At 35.7% G+C, this 25,930-nt stretch overlaps 1 protein-coding gene across 2 annotated transcripts in view; it reads right to left on the bottom strand.

The window, feature by feature from the left end:
• The window catches only part of aven (apoptosis, caspase activation inhibitor), a 72,364-nt gene that overhangs the window by 25,252 nt on the left and 21,182 nt on the right, over positions 1-25,930 (bottom strand). The gene's annotated exons all lie outside the window — the stretch shown is intronic.

Below are 25,930 nucleotides of genomic sequence, written 5' to 3'. Positions count from 1 at the left end.
AAGACAATTAATGTGGCATGGCATCACCTAAATCACATTGAAATATAGAAAATATCATCCTCCTTGTCATGAAAGTTATGAGCATGTTGCCCACATACAATACCAATCAAGTCATGTTCTCTGAGAAGCACTTAATAAACTACAGTGCCCTGTCTTCAAACAATCTGAACATGATAATTTAATGGATGATGACCACTGTAGGTTGTAAATGAGATGTAACCAAAACAATCAGATAGACATATGTGAAATCAATACACAATCCTACTTAAATGTTTCATTTAAAGCTTTAGCTTACAGAAGCTTCTTACTTCATACTGATGGGAATAATACAGTAAATACAGGGAAATTGCATGTTACTTAGTTGGAATGTGACAATATTTTCCCAACAGAAAAAAAAAACATATTTCATGTCATCGCATAGTTTATTTCTACAGCCAATGGTTAAATGATAATCTTAAAGATAACCAATTATTTCATTCATTGCATAAAAGCATTCTAGAATGTTCCAGTATTCCTAGAATGTACAACAATATAGTTTACTGAGACATCCTAGGAAACAACTGCAGCCAATACACTAATTTCAGTTAGGCCAAGCTAAACATTCTATGTGAGGCCTGGACAAACCGAGATTTATAGCCAAGGATTTACAAATTGAGCAATTCATAAGATAAGAGTAGAGTACACCAACAAGGAGCATAAACGGTCCTTCACTAGGTCTTTATCAAGAACCATATTATATTTGGTATGGTACCCCAAAATGTGCATATAACTCTGAAATGTTATCAAATGGTCTAATGGGAATGGGAATGGAGAGAAATACAATAATCTATTCATTATATCCAATGTGAAACATGAAGGCTGGCAGGCTTTAGCTCTTGGTTGACAGAAAGCATAAATACTGTAAGGTATAAAGACAACTCACCGAAATGCTTCAGAGTAAAATTAGGCTTATTACAATGAGCTTTATATTTCAGAATGACAAACAATCCATAACCACCTATCCCAATCAATAATATAATTTCTCAAGAGAAAAGGGATAAAAGAATCAGGCAGGCCACCGTGATCACTTAAGGCAGATCCAAATAAAATGCACTGTTACATGTGAATTTGAAGGAAGGTTTAGGTCCAGAAAAACACCATTTAGAATGCAAAGTTCCTTGCAACTAAAATAAGACCAAAATTACATCTGGACAATTGCTTTTGTAAATATGTCATGCTAGCTGTAGGTTTAGGGTCAATCCATATGAAACTCAATTTTGAAGTCTTCTCCCTTGATTTCTATCGTGTATGTTATAGCCAATGACAATGCTGGGATAGACAGAATGTATCAGTAAACAGTAAAAAAAATGGGGTAAGTGTAACCACTTTTCCAAAGGCAAATGTGCTAGGTTTTTGGCACTCCATCTTACACAGAATGATTTTCCCCATCAGGCCACTGAAATAAACTGAGGTAAAATATTGCTTTTGCTATGAGATTAAAAACAAATAATCCTGATTGTTGAGAAATGCTTTCTTTCAACAGAGGGTAAAACTCTGAAACGTCTGTTCCAAAGTGCATATTAAGTCATACAGCAATGGGTGACACCGTAGTACTTCACTGTTTGTACAGGGATTAATCAAGTCAAAAGCAAAAAGAAGACTACACAATTTTATTGTTCACTCCGAGTTCAGCATGAAACCAGAAAAAAAGAATCAAAACAGATCAAATCTATGCTCTACCCCCAGTAAAAAATATTTTAAAATCTGGTTTAAGTAAATAATTCCAAAGTATTGTTTATACTATAATATAAGTATAATATAAAGTTTTTTTATGCACTGCTAGTGAAAAGACAAAGATTTCACATTATTATTTTCTACTCAATATTCTTCTATCTTTAAAAAAACACAAAACAATTTCACAGAGATTTTTAAATATCTGTTTAAATCTAAGGTAAAAGATAATCATGATAGCTTCATATTTTGTACCCAAAAAGTAAGCTTTTAGCTGTGTGGGTGTGTAGGGAGGCACACATCATGGTCATGATGAGTTATACCAAATAATGAGTCAATTACATTTGATAAGCAATTATGATAGATAAGCTGCAGCAATGTGTCATATTGTTGTGATCAAATTAGTTCTGATCTGATTAATGGAAATTAAAGATTTCTTGATGATTAGCAGGTTTCTTCTCACCCAAACTTAGCTGCATTAATAAAACTTAAAGTTGTTAGAATAGTAACAAACACCAAGGAGAAGCCATGTCTGTAAAATTGTTGATTCTTGTAACATACGTATATCAAAGCTCCTGTTTGACTTTTTTACAGCAGTGTATGTCCTACATTTACCAACCATACATTTTTCTGTAATTGTGAAATATGAACTCTTCTTCCTTTTTATTTTACTGGGACCATCCCATAACAAACAAAACTCTTTTCTTTTTATGACTGCTTTGATCACCTAGTATCACCTAGTAAGGACATCCAGTGGGACAATTTAATTTCTGTTGCATTTCAGGCATTTTATTGGTGCTTTCAGAATTCCTTTACAAACTGAATTTTGTGAACTGGAATGCTTTATCAATTATTAAATAAAGACATTTAAAAAATCCTATCACGAAACCAGGATTTTTTTTTGCATACTGCAGGTATATACCTTGTTATATAGATCAGAATGATCACCTTGAAAAAATAAGTGTTTCCGACTTTCAAATCAAAAACAGCATGTTAAATGATAAACATCTGTACTGCTAGAATGTAAAAGCAGGAACAAGCCTTCGGCTGTAGGCAAGTAAATTAGGAGACACATTTTGTAGGCTCCATACTAAAAAAAAACCCTGCCATTTCTGTTGCTCCCCCACAGACACCAGAACAACTACACCTGAACCACATGTTGTGACAACAATGAGTTCTCTCTGGATTAACGCTTCAGTGAAACTCACTACAGATAACACCCTGACAACGACAAGTAAGGGGAAGTGAAGAGGAAAAGAACGGCTCAAAGCTCAGGACCTGCTGGAGCTGTAAAGAGCATCCAGCATACAGTGCATGAATATCGATCACATTTTATTTGTGAACAATGAGAACCAACTACAGAAAAAAGTAGACAGTACAAAAGTTTTCTGGAATATGGTTTTCTTTTATAAGTGGCTTTTTGTTCTAACATTTAATTTTTTTAGTTCAATTGAGAATTTTATGTTGTTCATGACAAAGTTTCGGCAGTATTTTTAGGAACGTTTGTTTTTTATATACATTAAAAATATCCAGGGAACCGATTTTTTCCACTGCAACAACAAAAGCATCCTTAAACGTAAATATGTACAATACAGTCAATGAAAATAGATTAAATAACGCACAAGTGAAAATTAAACAATTTGGATTCTAGGGTCAGCGTCACCTAAGACACAGTAAAAGGAGTGAGCCAATGCAAGGATATTCTTTTAAGCTACATTTTCTTTTTGTTTTGCTTGTCTTACAATCGCAAAGAAGCAGAGAACAACAAAAAAGAATTAGGCAAGAAAAAAGATAGGTCCCAGGAAAGGCTTTATAAATGTTTCAGTTGTTGTACTACTTTCCAAAAGCTCTGTGATGTCAGCTGTAGAGCACCATGCAGGTCTATATATAGTGCCTAGCAGTCACCTATAGTCTAATGCTCACTTGTCATTTTACAAGACAGCAAAGGGAGTTAAAGGTGGTTCTTGTATTCCATCTCTTTGTTCATTCTCTATTGTAGTGTTTAATTGAGCCCATTCAAACTTCAGACAGATCTTTCAAGTTCTATTTTTGATGCCACATGAATGATTAAAAACCTGGACAGCAGAGGCTGCATGACTGGCTGCCGTCTCTAAAGCCTGTATGAAATGCTTACGTTTGGCTGTTTTCTTTTAGAGCAATGGGGAGAGAAATCCAAAACTTGCATATTCATTACAGCAACTACACAAACATTTGAATGGGATGAGCACGGTTGCCACATAATCAATGAAAGTGATAAACAAAGGAACAAATAATAGGTTTATTCCATGCTGAAAAAAGAAGAAAACACAACGTTTCGGGCGTGGAGCCTTCTTCACACCTTTTTTTCAGCATGGAATAAACCTATTACTTGTTCCTTTGCAGCCTATGCATGCTGACGCAGCTACCCACCTGAAGTAGTAAACAAATATAATTAAGACCACACTCAAAGGCAAAAACCAAAATAACCAAACTATGCACCAAAACTACACAAAGTGAAATCCACTGACCAAAACTAATAGCTTTTATTATTAAATAGTCTTTATGGTGGTTATGTATTAAAATTGCATGTGATTACATGAGCACAGAAACCAAAGAGGTTTTGTTGGGTCATGAGTGAAATAGTCAGACTTTATATCTAGCTACAAGTACTCATATCCCTTTAGAAATTCCAAACACTAGTTCCAATTACCTTATAGTTGCAAATCAGCTACCCCACTTTTGACACATAGTAAAGAGGCAGTAAATTTTTGTTTTCACTTTCCCCAAAAATTGTTTAGAAAGAATAAACCATTTTTGCAAAGTGCTTTTCATGTCCTATCCAAACAAGCTGAACAAAAGAGAATTGCCTTTCAAATATTAAAACAATGTCATGACTATTAAGCGAATCTCAAATTAATCTACATTTTCTATTTGATAATTGATACAAATAAGCTCTCTGCTGAATCTACTGTATAACCACAGAACACAATTTGCAGTTTACCATCTTCCAAACTTCATAATTAATGAAAACCATTACAAGTTTAATTTGTAGGTTTTTGAAATTTAGGAAACCAATTCTGCCAAAAAAAACTAATGACTTATGATCTGTCTTTCAGCACTGAGATGCAAGAGGAGATGTGCTGACAGACACAAAGCCACATCCATGGCTGGTTTCTGAAAGCTTTGACTACAATATTAAAAGTTTCCTTGTGCCGCAAACACCCACACAGTAAATAAGCTAAATATTATTCAACATTCACAAACATCCAAAGACGGGTTAATTTGAATATGTAAATATCAATGTTTGATTTTTTTCAATCAGCGTATACTGACTGAATCTTGTATACCATAATATTTCTAATTCAATAATTTAATATACAGTGTAGTAAAGAACAAGTGATGGCTTGCTAATGCTTTTTGTAAGTATAGGTGCATCATCTGTGCAAAACAACCCAGAACACACTCTTATGATTGTATAATTCATACATATTGAGAAACATATTTCTAATAACAAAATAAATGCCTGATTTCATTGGTCATCGATAGCAGCCAACAAACTAAAAAGGAGTGAGAGGAAATGTCCTCAAGACCCTTACACTGGCTTCAGAAAACCCATCTATCCATTTTTTAACAACTTTCCAATTCAGGTTCAAGACGCAATTGAATACAGGAAACTCCATGCAGAGAGCACCCCAGGTCCAGAAACGAACCCAGGGCCCCAGTGCTGCAAAGCAACAACTGTACCCACTGCACCCCTGTGCTGCACGTCTTTAGAATATTTAAAATCTAATTACAGAAGGTGCACTCACCATCTGACTGACATGACAAAGTTAATCCTGGAGGTCTCAGCAAAGCCTTTGAGATCATGGAGTCTGGAGATCCACCACGGAGAATTAAGGGGGCCTTTCTTCCAGATTGATTAATCCTGCAGTGCACCTGCAACATCTACTGTACAGTACCAGGGTTATTAAAGGCAGTTCTGAGGCTTCAATACAGCTCACCAGCCAGCCAGAGTAGAAGCAATTCCATTATCTTCACTGTTACTGCATTTCAGAATAGTAATAAAATGGACACTCTGCCATTTAATAGGTCTGCCAAAATTAAGCAATCGCTTAACATTTTTCATTTAAACATATTTAAAGCCTAATTGACAAATGTAAAATGTTTAAGAACACTCTTCATCTGCCACGTGCTATTGTCTATAAAATACTCTAGGTAAGCTTTTTTCTTTGAAAAGAGATAGTTTTGGATGCTATTATTTTTTCCCCTAATGATCTGCCTTATTATTTATAAACAACATATTCCCTCCCAGTGTGCTACAAATGGAGCAGAGAAATGCCCACATAAACTGACCCACATCAAATGTAATTTCAGCTACGTTCAGCAACCAAATTTTGAAACATGCTAAAACAAAAAGGATCATTGGAAAGCCGTATAAGAAAAACACACAAACAGTGAATTATTTCGAATGCAGCTCAGCTTCCGGGAAACATACTGCTTGGGTCTTTTGGCATTATTTATTTTTTCCATTAAAATAACATCAGAAATATGTTGCTCCACGGCATCTGTCATGAAAAGGTAACAGGCTTTAGCTGATTTTACTGGATGCTGAGGCATTGTGTCTCCAAAGTCCCTCACACTGTGCTGCAGGGGCAGGGAGAGGCGGGGGGTGCGAGTGAATAATATATACAAAACGTTCATTTGGTGACGCCTGATGAAACTAGATAGCTCATTTTAAGAATGTGGAACGGGAGCGGGAGCACTAATGTGAGCCTGAGATTCCAGCAAACGAAATGCGTTTTGACACTTCTGTTCCAGTGCTGCCGCAATGCAAATGTCAAGGCCCAGACAACATGTGGTGAACAGAAAGAGGCAGCATGCAGCCGCCGAACTCGGCAGCGAGACAGACCAACGAGGGACAAATTTACCGTGTCTATCTTCTTTCAGCAGACCAAGTTGTAAGCTGTCCTACCAGACATGTTAAAAAAAAAAATGCCCCACTAAAATTCAGAGATCCCAAGGGAAGCATCTGGACAACAATTTGGACCAGCCGATTAGGTCAGAAGCTAAAAGCCCATTTAGGGTGGATGAGAACTGGCACTTCATGGTAGCGCTTTCTAGGGACATTTATAAAGAGGATATCTCCTGGACAACAGGAATAACAAGGATACAGTGCAAATATTTCCATGGCTTCTCACTGTTCCTAGTTGCCTTGATAATATTGTTTTTCAACACCTGCTTCATTCTCACGAATGACAAAATGCATTAAGGGGGTTTTGTCTCCAGCAGATTTACTGCATAAAATACTCAACTGCTCTTTTATGAATATCAATCCAACATCAATGTTTGTTATGGGGAAATAAGTCTGAGTCTTTTATGACTAATGTACTCTTTATGATAAACAGAAATGAAGCACTTCATGCTCATTACTACAATAGGTTTCCATTACATCAGAACAAAGATAGCAGCAATCAAGTATTTTAGAAACCTTTCATATTTAATTTTTAATAAGCTTGTGTAGGTAAAGCTTTGTTTTTCATTTCCACTTTGTGCTTCATGAAAAAGAATCTCAAGTACACATTCATTAGCAAAATGTAAAAATAAACTGGCATCAGATACCACATGGACTTGCATTATTTAGAAATTCAATTTTCTAAATTCAACACAGTGAGTAAAAGTTTAACCCTCTATTTGGCCCAAACCTGAGACCAACATTTTATTGTGGTAAGGAGCTTGACATTCAACCAAGAAATATTTCAACAAAGTTTGAGTACAAAACCCATACTGTGGATTAATGGACTAATAAGAGTGTTTTTCAAAACAGTAAAAAAAAAAGTATAATTAGTCATCATTTACCCAGCAGCAAATAGTGCGCCATGCAACTGTACAACATAGATAGGCAGACTTAAGCAGGGTCCAACAAGGACAGAGACTTAGCACATAAGGAGGAAAACGTGTCGACTTTCAAGGCAACAGTGGTACTTGTCAAAATTTTACAATGGCTTCTCCTTGGGGTTGATCTTACCTACATTCTCAAAACAAAATCAATTTGATTAGGGGCAAACTAAAGAGACAGGTGTCCTATATTTATGGCTTTTTTTTTACTACAGGCATCACAGAAATCTTTATCAGCTGTTACAACATGAAAAAAGAAACTAAATGTCTATGGTTTCCTGGGACATTATTTGGAATGATAAATTCTGCCTCCCAAAATCTTATCACATTACTCACTTACCTTTCTTTCACAGAGAGTTTCAGACAATAGTTGAAGTTGGTTTCTAGTTCCCCAAGTACACTCTCTCTCTGTAGGAGAGGTAAGGTTCTGGAAACAGGCTTCTTGTTAGTCTATCACTCTAAACAAGGACATTTCCTGTTCTCATGCGATGTTCGTGCCATATGTTTGGGCTTCTTTAGAAGTGGCAAGAAAAAGATCTGGTTGGGCAGTCTAAAAGCAGCTAAAAAGTTGTTGGTGCTTCTATAGAAGCCTCTTCTCTTTCACTCCTCTGGACAGACTTGATATTTTTTATGGACCTCTCGACTGCTAGTAGATAGGGGTGAGACAGGAGGCAGGGAAACAGGAAGGAGAGACCTGGAGTGCTGTGGGTGCTGCAGTCACAGCCTTGACTTATGGGTCTTCTATTGGAGCTCTTTGAAAATTATACTTTTGTTCACTATTTTATTATTGTTGTTTTAGAAATTCTCCCCCCAAACCATCAAGACAATGTAGAAAAGCAATAAAAAAGTAAAACAGAATGCTCGGGTATATATACTGTCTAGCAATAATTGTGGAATTTAAGACCTGGGAAGTCTTAAGCTCTGTGATGAGAAATAAGACCTCATCCAGGATACTCTATTCAGTTTTTGTCATTATACCACAAAAATATCTTACAGCCTTAAAACGAGTTCAAAGAAGAGCAACAACAATGATTCTAGGTCTCAAGAACTGTCATATATGAACACATTGGGGGGGGGAATTATCTCTAGTCTAGAACAAAGGAGATTGAGAGGAGATTTGATGCAAGTATACAAAGTCATTAGGTCTAAATAATAATAATTCCTTGCATGTATGCAACACTTTTAAAGGTACAGTGACTCCCCTGCACCACTATTAATGTGTAAACCCACCTGGATGATGCATTGGCAGCCAGAGTACACTCACCACACATTAGCTATTAGTGGGGAGGAGAAAAGACTGATTAAACCAATATATGGGGACCAGTAGGAGGCCATGATTGGTAAAGGGCAGGAAGAAATTTGGTCAGGACACCAGAGTAATAGCGCTACTGTTTTTGAGAAAAGCCCAGGGATTTTTAATGACACAGAGAGTCAGGACTTCAGTTTTAAGCCTCATCCAAAGGATGGTAATTTTTTACAGTATAGTGTCCCCATCACCGTACTGGGAAATTAGGAACCACATAAACTGCAGGGTAAGCTGCTCCCACTAACATCTCTTCCAGCAGCCTTAGCTTTCCCAGGAGGTCTCCCATCCAGGTACCAGCCAGGCTCGTACCTGTTTAGCATCAGTGGATTGTCAGTTGTGAGTTGCATGGCAACATAGCTGCTGGCTACAAATATGTTCAACCCAGGGCACTGTTTGACACTCAGTAGCAACAAGGACACAGACACACAATTGGATGAAAAATCTAAAAGGAAATTTAAGGGAAAATCATCTAGGAGAGAGCACATGAAACACTTATTTACAAAATGGCCCCTTTTGTTTGCAGAGCTTTGTTTACTTTTTCAAAAACACTCAAAGGAAAAGGTATTAAAAAGTACGGAAAGGGACTGAAATAGCCGAGATAAAAGTAAGACATTGCTACCTGTGTAAGCTAATTAAATGACTACACCTCAAGCCAAACACTTAGAAGGAGGAATTGTATTAATTTAAGGCTTAAATGCTCTTTGTTTCTGTGCACTGAAAGTATGACAAGATGCCTCTGGCACTGCATGTTTTCAGGATGCTGCAACCCAAGAAGCGGGTTGAGAGACAGAAATCCTTATTTCACATGAGGCAGGAATAAATCTGGTGACGCCAGTTCCTATGCCCTAGTGCTGACTGACTAAGCCATGCAGGCTTAAACCTTCCTTCTACTTTAGTATCATCTTCTTCAAATAAAGGCAGTCAACACAGCTTAGAAATATAATGGGACACAGGGACCTATTAATTCTTCATGTACTAAGGAGCAAGTTCATGTAAACATAAGAGATGCAAGTGCACGCATGTACAACGACCTTGAAAATGTTCCTTCATTCCTCCTTAAATTAATTTTATACAGCAGGAAGACATTTCCAGTGCTCAATAAAAAAAGTTATGCAAAGTGCTTGAAGAAAATATAATTTGAAATGAAATGAAATTTGCAACTGCTACACCTAGAGTAATTTATATGGTTACAAAAGATGTTTTTATAAGCAACTCGTATAATCCTAAACATCCTCTGACAATGAAAATTTCTGTTCTTCTTTTTTACTGTCTGTTCAAACCTGAAATGGTTTTTAAGATTTCATTTGTTTTTGGAAAAGCTCCAAACATGGGGGCTTGTGATTTAAACAAAATAAAAAATTAATAATAGAATACAAACAAGCAGTGTACAACATACACTGCAGCAGTCCAGGCACTTACAGTGCTGGCATTAGCACCATGTAAAGTAAAGCCCGAAACAGCCATCCATCCATTATCAGAAAGCTGTTTGTCCTTATGAAGGTCACAGCAACATGAAGCATATCCTGAAAGTACAGGGAGAAAGGCAAGACTTCCCATCTGTCTTAACAAGCTTCCCAGTCCCTGCTGATGAGAAGCAGAACTATAATATTCTGCCACCAAAATTCTTGACAGTAGGGATGGTCTTGACTGAAAGATTTTGCATCGCTTTGCATCGAGACCCAAAATTTCTAATTTTGTCTGGTCTGACCATGAAACCTTTTGCCATGCTTGCAATTTCACTTTGGTGCTTTGTTGCGGGATTTTAGAATTCTTCTTTGGTTTTATGCAAGAACCCTTTGTGGAGTGACTTGGACATTGTTGACCCTTGGACATTTTCTCCCATCTCAGGCAGCAAGACGGTGTTGACATCATAGTATCTTTCCTGCAGTGCGCGGACGCTGGAAGAGAAGCGGCCCCTCCCTGTGACACGCCTACCACATGCCAACGCACCTGCCTCTACACACAGAGCACGCATGTGGGAGCTCTCCCTGCCCTGCATCTCCTTTTAAACTTAATCCCCTTCTCAGGCCATGGACAGGGACAGTAGAGAAGCAGAATGTCATTATTCACAGTGGATGTTATTTTATATCTTTTTGTTCTATTTTGAAGTGTTACACTTCACCATGCTCAAAGTAATATTAACAGTCTTTGAACAGCAGCTGTGTAACTCACAAGTGGTAACGCACTAAAGCTAAGCACCTGTGAGCCCTGGCCAGTAGCTGGATGGGTGACCTCCTGAGAAAGGTCGTGGCTGGAACAGGTGTTAATGGGACCAGTATACCATGCAGTCTGTATGGTTTCTAATGCCCCAGTATAGTGTTGGAGACACAATACTGTAAACAGGGCACTATCCTTTGGATCAGACAAAACCCGAAGTCCTGACTCTCCATGGTCTTTAAAAATCTCGGGGCATTTTTCGGTGTCCAGGCCACATTTCCCCCTGGCCTTTAACAATCAGGGCCTCCTTATAATCCCCATCTATGAATTGTCTTCATTACTCTATTCTCATCCCACTGACAACTGATGTACACTTTGGCTGCCATCATCCAGGTGGGTGCTACACATAGATGGTGGTGGAGTGGAGTCTTCATTATCTGTAAAGCACTTTGAATGAAGTGTCCAGAAAAATGTTACTTAAGAGTAAGTCAATATTAGTAACTTTTTATACCCTTCTCCAGATCTGTGACTTTGGTCTTCTTTATTTGAATCTTTGCTTGACATTGTGACCACAGAAAGACAGGCATATTCACCCTGAAACCAAGTGAGCCATTATTATTGCACACAACAATAATTGTGTTTCAACTAATTCTGTGGGTAGTTAAAGTAATTTTGAGCACATAATTTTGCTATAGTAAAGATTGAAATACTTACACAATCATAACTTTTCTATTTTTCTTGTCTGTTAATTAAGTGACTTCTTTCTTTTATATTTTTGCTTTGAATGTGTGGTGTAGGTTTTGTATCTAACAAATATCAATTGCTGCTTCAAATGGGACATTACTGCACGTTTCAAAAACAAACATGTGAAAACAAAGTGTGAAAACTGTAAAAGGGTTTGAATAATTTTGAAAGGTACTGTACGGTGTACACCCAGTCATTGAAATTCTATACCTAAGCAATGTAAGGGGAGTTATTAATCCTAGCGGGGTTAATGCTAATTTGTGCCTTTCTTACATTTTTAAGATGAAAATTTAATTAAAAATAATCAGTTACCGACTGACTGAAGAATGAAGAAGGGTACATGACGGTAAGAGTTCAACTGGAAATAAAACACGAAGACACAGGAGTTCTGAGGACATGGAATGATCAACCATCACACGAAAGAAAGTCTCCAGTTTAAAATCCTTCAGTTGTTAACACTTGTGCGCTGGAGACAAAAATCAAAATGTATAATAAAATCATTTTTGCAAAATAAGTCCGTATCTAATCATCTAAATAGTAATTCCTGATTTCATAAACCAGCACATTTTACTCCCTATACTCACCACACAAACAAACAGTGAGCACTAAAAAGAAATATCTTAAAGGAAGACAAAACCTAGAAGGGGGGAAAGCAAGGCAAATCTGCCAACTTTGGAGAGAACCTATTTAATCACTTAAAAGGAATATACTTATACTAAAAAGGATGAAAGAGTTTTTATAGATTGCTTTCATTTTCTTTCCTTACTTTTAAAGAGTTTTAAAATAAAGCTCATGTCATCTGTCAATGTGTCTAGCATTACAATTGTGCGATCAGGCAAGTTGAAACTGCCTCCACTACACATCTATTTTTGAAACTAAATATAAACAAATCCAGATTTTAGCAATTTTAACTCTTGAGATCTTGAGTCTTGTTTTTCTCACTATGTTTATATTGCACACTGATATATATACCATTTCTAAAAACTACTTACATCAGGTCTCTGAAGTGTTTACTTGCTCCTACTACACATACTATATGTGTTTCTGGAACTGGTCTGCATTCTCAAAAGTTAAACAAGTAATGGTATATTTTTTTGAAGAATATAATTCAATAATAACAGTTTTACTTTGGCTCTATCTTTGAGCGATACTGAAACTCAAAGTCACATAATAAGGCATCATAACCTCTTTAAAGAGTGGTAATCAATTTTAATCCTAAAAGAAATTCTATGGCTAAACCCTGTTTCAAAGGGTGCGGTGTACCCCTTATTTTAGAGACTATATCATGGACTTTCAAAAAGTGGATGAATTTTACTCGAAGTAATATACTTCAACTAATACTCTGGTAAATTAGTGAAGAAAAATGATCAGACTGAACATACTAGTACAACTTTGAGAAAGGGGCTTCATTAAACAAACAATAATGTTAGAATTTATTAACATCTTCTTTTCCCATTTCTCAAAACAAAGGCCAATGGTATTGCTTAGTAAAGAAATGCCAGTATAAAAATATACTGAAATGTATGAGCGTCTGTGGCAAACGAACACATTCAAAAAGTAAAAAAGAACCACAGTAGCCCCTTCTGAGTGCTTAGCAAAGTGGAGATTCTTCAACTGAGCTACACAGTGCATGACTCAACAACATTAACTGTTAATGTGGTCTGGGGTGGGGAAAGATGTGATACTTAAGGAAAATCATCTACAGTTAATGCTTTTCATTAAGTGCTGTTGACAGCACTAAAAAAGTGACAAATTGGTGAGAAGAATATAAAGACTGCAGTGCAAAAGACAACTTAAAGGACCCCAATAGCAGTTAAGTCCTTTTTGGATCCAGTAATATGTCTCCGCCAAGCCTTATAGAGCTAATTTGAGAAACACTCCAATATCGAAAAACTGTTTTTTTCTCTATAAATGTTTGAACGGGAAATTAAGTTTTACATTAAAACATTAATTGAAATTATCTTTACATTAGGAAACTGTCACAACCTGATGAAAATGTTGACAAGAACACTGGAATGCCCTTATTTTTTAAACAGTTTGTCACTTCTCGCAAATATCTTTTCCTAAAACATGCTGTAGCAGTCTACCATCAATTAAAGGACGCACACTTGCCAGGGATGAACTTTGATTTTTAGAGATGCTAACTGAATCTGTGCCATGAAGGATCATCCGCAATTTATTAGGTTATTTCTCTTGACAGTTCTAATGTGTGTGGGCAGTGTTAGATAATATAATTGATGCCAGTAAATATGAAGCTGGAAATTGGTTTAGTTTTATCAGCTTTCACAAAGACACTTTCTTAAAAATGTAATTTGCAGTCACCCCTTTCTATCTCAGATAGAAATTACTCAAATAAACTAAATGAATCCACATTTACATCCACAAGAGGAACAATGCTGACATTAATTGCTGGACTGAGTTACAGGATTTCTGAGCTTTAAAAGATTGTATTTATAGGAAGATAGCAAATTTTACACATTAAACGATCTCCAAACATTCCTAAATGCTTAAGTTACAATGAACTGTGAAGACTACTTTTTCAATTAAAAACATTTTCTGTTAGTCCCTTAACAGTTCATATATACGGGTTTATACTGTATGTGCAACATTAATACTGAGTTAGACAGACATTTTATAATGTATTTTTTAATACTAACAGCTTGAAATCAGCTTTCACATTTTGGCATCATTTAACAATAGTTTGAGCCTTCAAACATGCTTGTAGCTCATTCTCTCATGTGGAAATGTAGGTCACCATTATACTGCTTAGTCATTTTTTTCTTTGTGCAGTAAAAATAAAGTCAGGTCAACAGTGCTGTAGCACAATCTGACCATTCACTGTAACACTAAGTTTACAGAGCTGTAAAAGCAGAATGACTTGCAGCACCTTTCATTTATATTTAAGATGACGATCTAACAAAAATGCAGTGTAATAAAACTTTAAATTTTGGAGAATCCAATATTCACAGCTTGGTTTTACATGTATATCTAGTTGCTCTGGAATGGTAAGCTTTTAAACTACTCCAAATCCAAAACCCTGAAATGAGAGGTTTTAACAAGAGAGACTAGATCATATCATCTATATCATGTCACCAATGCCTATGTTCTCATGAGTAGTGTTCTTAAAGGCTATCTGTGAAGCAAGGCATCAAACTCTAGACATTCACTCGCATTTTCAATTAATTGACTGGAACGTATAATGGATCTGCAGGGTGACACAAGGATATCATACATTGTCACATTATTTTTTTAAATCATATTAAAATAGTTATACACCATTTGTAACCAGTGCAAATACATTTTGTAATAGGCACTGTTCCAAGCTAAATCACATTCCAGAAACATATACAAGTAGTTCTTGATTCACATACTTTATTTTCAGGTTTTTGGTTTAGAGCACCTCAAGTTTATATACTACTTTTTAATTTAGGACAAGTTAGTTTTCACTTTAAAGCTGTGCTTTGCTGCATAATGAGCATACCGTGTCACTTGGGTAACACACAGACAACCATCATGGTGGACTTCCGTTCACTGTCCATCAGCTCACCACTGTTAAATATGTCTGTAGACAACATTTGTCTTTACTGTATCCCACTGTACTTCATGCTTATATTGTATGAAGTATAAAATAATTCAATAAATAAAATCAACGAAACCATAAAACTAATCTACTACATTAAAATATTTAGACAAAAATTCAGGGCAAACCATTTGTACATAAAATCCTTAATTTATAGTAATTTAAAAACAACCAAAAAAACAAGATAATTGACCTTAACATTCAATAAATAAAATAATTAAACAAAACAGCCTACAGTTTCTAATCAGCAATTAACACTAATCATAGGACTCAAAAGAGCTGTGGTGTTCAGATGTGACTTTGGGCATGACGCCTGTATTTCCCACACGGTTCACTACCCACCACCAACACTTCCATTCACATTTTACATGAAATCGATAAACCTTGACATGCATTTCTTTTAAAATGACTTTTACTGCAACACTATATGCGTCTTACTGTACATGAATAAATGGGAGTGGTCCCAGAACACAACCTCCCCACTTATATGCATTAGTAATGTAAACTAAGTTTTTGAGTTACGTGCATCTTTCAGGAACATATCTACCGCATAAATCGAGAACAACCTGTAATCAAAGAATTTTGCATTATCCTACAAAGTACACCAGCTGAAACTGAATGAATGTCTTAATTATTGCTATTAAATCCTCATTAGTGAGCCTGTTAGCCCAAAATACGTATCAGGTTCTCTGCCATTAATAACAATTATCCTGCTGGAAACGTTCTAGGTTCAAATGTTTAGTTTCTTAAAATTGTAAGCATCACAGATTTGAAATACCAGGTTCTTGCATAAACTCAGTGGAATTTAGACTCGCATAATGCTTTTTTCCCCAAGAAACACTCACACACAGCCTATACAATTCTGAATGTAACAGCATCATTCTTGAAGTGAAAGTTCACATACTGTACATGAGTTACAGGGTACTTTCTGATTAACAGAAATTTGAGAAAACAGACCACTAAAATTCAAAATTCCTCTCCTTTGCTTCCTGACAACCTAAACAGAGTGCTTCCCGTAGATCTGCAAAGTACTTAAAAAATGCTGCAAATTATATCACCCCTGTGTAGTCACTTAATTATTGTACCTTACTAAGGTGTTGTTTTTCACCTAAACTATTAACAAACACATTTTCCCTAACAAGAAATAACATTTAGTAAGTTTTAAGGCATAAGAAAGGTTACATACTGTAAAAGAGTTGTTGACATGGTTAAATGCCTTTGTCTTTAACATTGCTGACTGTGTTACATAGTTTAGATTTATTATTTCAATTCTATCCTGCGTTATCAAAAAAATAAATATTTAAGCTCGTCAGAAACATACTAGTGAATTAAAACATATCTTTGCAACACCAAAACTTTAACCAGTTAGCTGAGAAAGTGTAAACCTGTTTTTTTCCCTTTTAAATAATACATTCCAGAAAAATAATTAGCTCTTTATTAAGAACATAACAGTGTGTGCAATATATTGAGATCTCTTTTTAGCCCTACAATGGAATGTAAAAATCCATCTACATTTACAGAGTGTCCAGCTAAACCGTGTGTATGATTGTCTTGCAAAGTGGAAAAAGTGCATTAGCACAAATAAAAGCCTATGCAAAGTGGATGTTGGTTTGGATGCATCCCAATTACTATTAATTAATGCACAAAATCACTAAATTACACTGAACATAGACAGAGTAAGTCCTATTTTCCTAATGGCTACCGTTTGAGTGCAACTTAAATAGGTACTAATGGTGTAATTATGCTGAACTGCAGAAGTCTTATCAATTTAAACCCTCCTTCCAGGAATTGTTCAGAAAAGCAGAAGACATAACACAAACAAATCTTCCCTTTGTGCATCAAAGTATGTTATAGTGATTAGCAGACAATGTAAACAACGATTTCATTCAATTTCAATGGATTTTTGAATACGGTCATGTGATACAATGCTGCAGTTTTTGCAAGGGGCAAAAAACTGTAGTATCTCCATCTTGACTCGCTTGTAAGGAGAAAACAAAATCCACAAAATCACCAAAAATTAAAGGCACAGGGTCTAGTTCCTGAGCGGCCTAGCTAACAGACTGCAAAGGTTAAAACTGTAACAGGAAAAAGATATTAACTCGTTTCTTCAGTAAGCTTGTGTTTTGTATGCTCCTAAAAATGGAGAATGCATAATAAACAGAATTATTGTTAATATATACTGTCCAAGAGTAACATGTCCAACATGTAAACTTATTGAATTGACACTTAAAAAGTGGCTTGTGTTGCATACAGAAAAGAAACAAAGACCATGAGGTAGGATAGCGCAATAAAAACTGCTTTCTGCAAGTGCATTTTCACTGGCGGGTTATTCATGTCATCCAATCATTTATAATCACATTAACGTCAGATTGATATTTATACTGAAAATGTGGTAAAGGTTTCTCTGATCCCCCATTACCATACAATCAGAGACAAAGAATGCCTTTAAGGCATTTAAACAAATGTTACCTTGCTACTTTCACTAAGTAATATACTTTTAAGTACAAAATCATGCAAAAAACTTACTAAAAATAAGGAAATGTCTCAGATCATTCACATACACAGAAGTGACTTTATCGCTCAGGTTCTTGTGGCTCTTAAAAGACTTCTAATAAATTAGGTAATACCACAGAAACAGAAACTCATAGCATATTTTTTTAACTTGTACAAATACTAATAGAATAGAATATTAGCATATGGATTTCTTTAAATGGATCGATATAAACCATGTAGGAATTATTTAGGAGAAGTGATTTTGATGCAGTTTATCACATCCATAACAATTGTTCTTCTTCCAAAATTTCTGTGGCAAAATGTTTACAATTGATACTGCAACATGAAATGGAAATAAAAGGGAAGCAGGCGACAGTAAATTGCACAAGACTAGTCAAAAACTGAAATTGGATTATTGTTGTACATTGCAATATTACATGTTGTAATTTGAAAGGAATATTATTCAACACCATGCTGCATCTGTAGAAAAATATATTTTCATATAAGAAGAATCAACTCTGCAAGTGTGTACCTTTTTTCTAGGAGTCTTTGTTGGCTAATAAAAACGGTACTTCAGGACAAATGTATAAGAAAAGTGCTATTTAAAATACACAACAGGCAGTTAACCAAGTAGAACACAGCTTACTCAAAGCAATATGGGGATACAGGCCATATTAGCAGTGTTTTGTTCTTTTAAGTGGTGTAACAACCAATTCATATAGTTCCCTTCTCTTTACATTGTACAGCACTTGGATTCAGCAGCATTTTGTCATTATAAAAATCAGAGGTATTGCTGCTCTCTGCTTATTATCTGTTTATTATCTTCAATGGGAAATATGTTTCCCACCTCTAGGCAGGAAAATAAAAATAAAGCATTTTAATATTTGTATTGAAAAATGTCTAACAGAAGCACTTTTATATTTGTAGCCACACAAAACAACAATATTGGATTTTAGCGCAAAAAGTCAATATTTTTTATCAGAAATTTCTTATTTCCTTGAGTAAAGCAATGAGGGAACACAATAGCTATTAAATGAATAAATGCGGAATAAGATCAGAAAAGACAGGGTTAAGATACAAGAGTGCAAATAATTTAGACAGCTGAATCCTCTGCAACAAAGATTATTAAACATCAATATTTAAGGAGTCTAAACTTAAACCTCAATTTGTCATGAATATGAAAGACCTCAGAAAATAATAAATGTTGGGAAAATAATGTATGCTGTCCAATAAGCAGTGCATGCAAGCAAGACTACATCATTTTCTATAATCTGGAAATAAATTTCATTTGGCCAATCAAATCAATCTTGTTAACATCACTGCAAGGTTTAGAAACTACAGTGGCTCTTCTTGTCTTTCTGTATTTCCTCACTTTTGCAAAAAAAACTACAGCAATGACAGACTAAATTGTATTTTAGATGCCACTGCAACAGAATATTTTAAAACAAGGCACAATTACAGCAGCCTAATGAGAGCATACCCTTCTCCCCACACTGCTACATTTATATTTGTCAGTGAAGCATTGTAATTACAAGCTGATACCTAGACTGTCAAAAGCTGTCAGCATATCACCTTTCCCACAAACATTATAAAATTATTAATAATTAAGGCGGAAAAGTTATATTACAAAATCTGGGACACAGATCCTCTTTTAATCTGGCAACTGAGTTCTTGTGTTTACAACACATTCTGCATCTTAGACACACTTTGTGTTCAGAATGTGTATAATCAGTTGTAGTATGGAGACTTCTTGGGAAGTATTTACATGCTGTGCTGACAATCTTCAGTCATATTTCCTTTTGGTCTCAAATTGCAGTAGCATTTTTTTCACACCAGAAAACACTTGTTGGGTTCAGAAAGACCCCGAGGTGACAGGGTTATAAAAAATATATTGTATTTTTTTTTATTATGCAGTTTCTTAAGATGGTAACCATAAAAGGATTTGCAGAAATTAAATGTATAACTGATTGCCCTGCAATAGGATGACGTCCTGTCCAGGGTGTACCCTACCTTGCACCTGTTGCTGGTTGGAAGCTCCAGCTCCCCTGCAACATTGAACTGAAAGAAGCAACTGGAAAATGGCTGGATATAAACTGCTAATTCTGACAGATACCTCAAAACCCCCAGACCACATTGGGTCACCTACCCTTAAACAAGTTCATTCTGGAAGACAACTGTTTCTTCCCATAGCTGAACATCTACTGGCAAAGGAACAGGGAGATAAGTAAGCAAACTCTTATTTATGTTGTCTTTGTTCTATTATATAATCTGCATCTGTTACTTAGGTCCACATTTAAACATTTTTCAAGCCCAGGAATGTCCTGGACCCAAAACCTACAGAAAGTAGTTTTTTTTTTTTAGTTTGTAGTTTAAAACTACATTATCTATGGAGCTGAAACTCAATCTTAAGGTACGAAATACAAGTCCAGACTATGGGAGGGATTCTAGCTGCTGTAAAACTGAGCATGAGTAATGAGTAAGAAGAAACCATCGCGAAAAACAAATACATAGTGGAAACAGCAGGGGCAACATTTCTTTATTGTCATTAAAAATCAAATTATGTTGATATGTTTCATGATCAAAGAACTGCAGCAGTTACATTTGAAGGATTTCATCTATATATACAGTTTGTATAGCTAAAATCAATTGTTAGGACAGTAGAAGCTTTGTAACAAAGATTTTGTGAAGAAAATGTTTGTGTCAAATGTAAAATAACTACACACAAACAATGCATAGACAGTTTCTCCTACTCTAATGCTCAGAAACGTTCTATAGACCTGTTCATTTCAAAATTGACTTTTGCAGTCTTGATATTAATCACATTTTAAGTGCATAGGAAGGCAATGATAACCCTTCTAGTACTTTTCTGAATCTAGCTCATTTAGGCATAGATTGCCTTAGCTCCTGTAAACTCAAGGTCAGCAGCTATGACGTCAGCCTCCGAGTAGAAGTCATATCAGATATCCTATACTGCATGCTTCTGCTGGACCCCACAGTGATGCTTCCATCTCAGCAGACCATGATCAAATATCTTCCGACAAGAAATCATGAAACTTTCATTGAAAGAAGCTCATTAATTAGCGATACATGACCATCCTTTCACTAGCGCACTCACGGTTGAGTTTTTCCTTTACAGAGTTAAGCAATGACCCCTTTCATTACATGGATAGCAATATTTACAAATGCAATCTTTAAGTGTGTATGCACAGCACAATGAACACTGAGGAATTTTTAAAGCCATTAGAAGGAGACCCTTGTTGATTAAGAAAGTCCAAGCGAGGAACAGAGCTGTTCCTGGAGTGTACTAGAGCCAACAAGCTACCACCCTCCTCTCTCATCTCACTGGGAACCCAACCTGCATGGTCAATTTCAAGAATTACCATGGCAAAGCTTTGATTAGTTATAAAAACTATTTGTCACATGGCGAAAAGGAAAGTCCCCAAGAAGGGCAAAATGATTAACCTACTGCTTAGCTGCCACAGAGATAGGTTAATGACAGGCAGGCAAATGCAGGAAGAAACCTGATTGTGTCTCAAACTGCTCAGTCTTCTATTAAAACTGCTTCTATTAGTTTTTAATAGGTTGAAGTTCTTTTATATTCACTTCCAATTGCCACTAAAATGACTTTGAAAAGGCTTTTTTACTTAAAGAGACAAATTCACATTTTTAGAGTTATTTCAGTATGCTAGAGTCTCAATTCTAGTACTAGACATATTCCCTGGATTTGCTTCTAGTTACTATAGTTATGACCATTAATCATTGAAGCAAAATTAATTTTGCTTAAGTTTGCAAAATGAAATAAAATGATATTCCATAATGGCTATCAGTAAAGCATGACTAGATTTTAAGATAAAAAATAATCGTAATGGTCACACATCAGTGTAAATACATTTTGTTAATACTGTACCACACTTCTGAAAAATATTACAGGTTGCAGTAATTCAGAAAATATTTGCCAAGAAAGCTTTTGAAGCATGTCATCACTGAAAGAGATGACCGTAAAATCTAGCTTAGACTTGCATTGTCTGTGAGTGAGCACCGATGTTCCAGAACAGGACATTGTACTGATACCTAAGAGATGCTTTTTGACACAGTCAGTTTTTTAGGGTTGGAAACAAAATGCAGAAGCTGACCAGCTAGGTTCTTTCAAGAGGTGGCTAAATGAGATTCTGAAATCAGCTAGTTGCTAGACAACAAGCACGATGAGCAGAATGGTCTTTTATCATTTGTTCCCTTTCTTATGCACTTGTGTTCTACCAGTAATAATCTGATTAGCTTCAGTCTTTCAGTCTGATACATTTACATGTTAGTCTGATAAATTTACATTAGAAGTCCTTCAAAATTGCAACAAAGAACAAGTATTGTAAAAAAATGTGCTATGTTATATATTCATTATTTCCATTGGATATTCACTTGAAATTTAAGTCAGCAGAACACTCATTGTATTTATTCATTATAATACCAAAAGGAAAATACAGACATGCACGATCAGGCTAAAAGCTGATTTAGCGTTAACATTCAGTATTTTTCTTTTTTATAAAAAAAAACTAAAGACCTGTATGACTTTTAATTTACTCATGAGGAATGTTTGGCACCTGTTCCAAGCAGAACTCCAGCTCCTCCAGACTGTGTGACCTACACTTGTGAGCTCCTTACTTCAGTACTGTACCAAGTTCTACTAAAGTCTGTGATAACCAGAACAAAAGTGAATATTATCCTTTAGTTCATTAAGTTTAATGCACATATTGTATTTTTCTTCTACTGTGAAGTTTATTTGCAACCAAATTTAACACTCATGACAGATGGCACCAATCCTTGACTAATTTATCGTGATATTGCTGTTATTTGAGGAACATCTCTTCCACCAAGACCAGAGGAAGCAAACCCAACTTTAAAGCAAAACATAACCATTTGTATTACTCACAGAAGGGAGGGCATTCTTTTTCAAAAGGAGTTTTACATTTCTACATCATAAATATGGTGAGACTGGCCAAAAAACCAATGTGTGTCACATTTGACCTGGGAGTCAATTAGTTGCTCTTTGGCAAATTTAAGCCTTTTCTTTTCATGTTGCCATGGTAACTTTTAACTTAAGTGGGGTTTTGGGATGTGTATAAATTATTTTCCAAACCACTTTTCTGACCCCACATTTGGATAAAACTGTATTATGCTGTCTACTAAGGCTTAGTGGCAATCGAGGTGACTTCCAGTAGCTACTACAGAATTCTGTGGCTTTGTGAAACTACCAGACACCTAAAACATTGGTGGATTAAATTTCTAACAACTACTGTAAGAACAATACTCTACATTTAGAAATAAGTATTTTTACAACTGTTCACTGATGTTTACAATATCACTTCACATACACTATTATCACATATTGTTATTGTTGAAAAATCTTTATGTACACTTGTAATTTCTGACAAACTCTTTAGATAACAGTTCATAAAGGGTATGAAGAAATTTGGAGGCTACTGCAGGCTGCCATTACATCTCAAAGAACAATCATAACCTTTGTGTTAAAAGGAAGCTTATGAAAAGTATTTAGGTGAATAATTGGGAAACTTTTTAGCAACACCATCTGGACTGATGTGTAAAGGCTAAATATCCATTGACTCACATGGCAGATTGGATAAGATGATGATGAGCAGAGAAACTGTGCTGCCCTGAATCTGTGGTGTGCCTCAGGGGATTGATAGTGTTCTGAAATGTTGAGAGAAGCAGAAAACTGTGCATGCCAAAATCAAGGGACTCCCAAATGACTCAACCAGTAAACACAGCTTCAGTGATATATTCAGGACATCAATGGTTTAAGTCCGTGTTTTGTCGTTAGCTGTGACCTGTTTTTCTGGCTGGCAGAGCCCTATTGACTAAGTATTGCCAAGGTAGAATGGTTTGAGTCGGGCACAGCATCCTCTGTTTACCATGAAACAGCTACAGCTGTAAGCCTGTAGTGTGTGGTTTCAAACCACTGCTTGCTGGTACTGGTTGCTGTTGGCACTAAGGAACTGAGGGAGATGAAAAGGAACTGGACGGTTTGGTGGCAGTACATATTTCAAAAGAAGTCCAAATCTTCAACCCAGTATGCAGCATCAACTGAACCTAAAATGTTTAGAAACTTTCAATTGCAAAATGGAAGGGATTAAAAAATTAAATGTAAATTCTTAGATTTAGTAAAAGAAAGAGTAGGTATTATGTAACAGTTTCCTTGTGTTGTTTACTGTCAATATTTAAGTTCTGTAAGATGGTATTGTTAGATTAAGTGCAAATTTACTAGTGCATTGAAGCACAATGAACTCAGGCCTTTACAAACCAAGCCTCTCTACGTTACCTATAGATTTCTGAAATAATTTCAGCTTAGCAGCTAGTGAAAATAGCACAAAAGTAACAACGGATAAAAAAATATAAAGAAATCAGTATAAGATGTGTCACAACACAAAAAGATCTGATACCACTTGAACATTGAATAGCAGATGGTAAGGAGACCGGGTGTCAGTCTAAACCCAGTTCAAAAGCTTATAATGGCTCTAAGCTCCTCACTTCTAATTTTCACAGCATCAAGTATGAATTCATCCTGTACCTACAGAGTGTCACCTAGACACTCCACATAAGCATTCTTTCTCTCTCACACAACACACACTTCAAGATCTCTGTTTGAGGGGAAAAAAATCTTTAGATTTAGTATAACCCATATCACAAATTATGGAGAAACTGTTACTTTTAACCAATTACCATTTTTTCATATTTTAGTCCTTGTCAGGAAACAATCTGGTGATAAAGAAATGAAGCACTGTTTATTCACTTACAAGCTGCCTCATGAAGTGCTTTGGTATTAGTGTCTTGAAGGTGTTTTGAATTCTTTATAAAGAAAATCAAGGCATGTGTCATTCTTGTATTTGATAATACTCATTTGTTTGTTTAGGATGAAATACAAAAACAACTGGAAGATCTGGAACACAATACACTAAATGTATGCTCTTTCGCACCTGTTGTAGATTCATTAATTGAGACAGCACTAATAATGCAACTCTACATGATTCTCCATCTATCGAAGGAGCGTAGCTTCATACCATTATGGTGTCTCATCAATTTTCGCACTGCCATTAACATGCTGCTACTCCTGCAGCGCTGACACAGTTTAAATTATCAAAGGAAAACTCAGTTAAGTCAATGTTAACTATACAGAGTAACAACCCCTTTCGGAAAGCACTATAAGTTGAATCCAGTACTATTTGATAAATATCACTTTTGGTGTCTTGCAAAAGGGAAAAAAAACTCATACTCTGTGTCAGTCAAGCAAATATCCAACAATAAAAAGCAGACCATTCTGGTTAAGCCTTGATAACTCTTATAAGAACCTTCTTTTAAAAAAAAAAACACTCCAAAAAAAGATGTTTTCCTTTTCAGTCGTTCCTACAATCCATGTCTCTACAAAGTTTACTGTAGAGTCAACAAAAACGCCGCACATAATATTAAGATATAATATGTACTATGTTTTGTATTTTTTGCATTGTTGTATTATGACCTATTATTGCATTAATGAAAATGTTTATTTTACTCTGCATTATGTATTTTACATTTTACAGTTCATTTGAACCCTGAGCTACATAAAACAATATTAACAAAAATGTATGGAAACTAAACAATGACAGAAACAGCTGGTTAAGGATCTATTCTTGGGGGATTAACAACTACTTGATAACGTATCACATCCAACTGTCCTGATTAAATGATACTTAAAGAGACGTAATTTAAAAGAGCACTCCCCCAACCTCCACAACAAAAACCACTGCAAACAAAAAAAAAAGAAATAAAAGGCAATGGTTCACAACAGCACGTCTTATCTCTCCGGCCCAGGTCAAACTATCTTTGCACAGTAGATAAAAAACAAAAAGCCAGCAAAATTGATTTCACATCACAAAAAAGGCTATAACAGGAGGCTCTGATATGCACTGCTTACCTAAAGCTGTTCAAATACAGGGGGCACCAAACACAACTAATAACATCATCTGCCTCTCTTTTTGTCTTTTTAAGCAGGCACTGCTGCCTGTCACATTGATGTAATT

The sequence above is a fragment of the Lepisosteus oculatus genome, chromosome 8, assembly GCF_040954835.1.
Source record: "Lepisosteus oculatus isolate fLepOcu1 chromosome 8, fLepOcu1.hap2, whole genome shotgun sequence".
Taxonomy (NCBI): domain Eukaryota; kingdom Metazoa; phylum Chordata; class Actinopteri; order Semionotiformes; family Lepisosteidae; genus Lepisosteus; species Lepisosteus oculatus.
The sequence above is the reverse complement of the archived record's forward strand: the minus strand, read 5'-3'. Positions and strand labels throughout refer to the sequence as shown.